The following is an 841-nucleotide window of genomic DNA, read 5'->3' as shown; positions in this document are numbered from 1 at the left end:
CTTCCCACCTTTTTGCCTTCCTTCTCTTCCTACACTGTACTTCATGCATGATAGGTGAGCGGGGTAACCCCAGACCGACCAGCCAGCTGTGCCCCTTCATCACAGCACTGTGCTTCACCAGCTCTATCAGTGCTAGTAAAAATAGTACCTACTATTGAAAGACCTATTAAATGCAGGGGTGGAAGCAGGTGTTACTTCTCACATCAGTCTTTCACTGCAGCAGCAGTCAGCTGAAGTAACCCAGCTGGTGTGTGTTAAGTGGCTGCTGCCCTCAGCTGCTCAATCTCCTGTCCCCAGGGGAGGTGTTACTGTGTTCCTAACAACAACAATAAAATACATCAGTTCTCTGCTCTCTCTCAGCTATGACAAATGACTGAAGGGATGGGAAGAGAGGTACATTGTCCTTTGTGGTCTTCTCTTGCCCAGAGAAGCTGTGGCTGCCCCTGGCAGTGTTCAAGGCCAGGTTGGACGGGGCTTGGAGCAACCTGGTCTAATGGAAGGTGTCCCTGCCTGTGGCAGGGTTGGAACTGGATGAGCTTTGAGGTCCCTTTCAACCCAAACCATTCTGTGAGTCTAATCTGGATAAGCAGCAACATGGATAGTACCTATACCCTAAACTGCTGCACAGCAACAGCCTCTCTCATACTATTGATTTACTAGACAGGCATTATGTTTCTCAACTGGCAAAAGTATGTAGCTTATCACGGGAGCAGCAAAAGGACAAGGTCATGAGGTGCAGCGCCAGATGATTGCAGCACAACAGTGATCTGTTAGTATCAGAGCAATTTTCTGAAATGCTCTTAAAACCCCCAGCTGTATCTGCTGTCAGATATGGGATTTT

Source organism: Psittacula echo (assembly GCF_963264785.1).
Source record: "Psittacula echo genome assembly, chromosome: 1".
NCBI classification, from domain to species: domain Eukaryota; kingdom Metazoa; phylum Chordata; class Aves; order Psittaciformes; family Psittacidae; genus Psittacula; species Psittacula echo.
Note: the sequence above shows the minus strand (reverse complement) of the source record.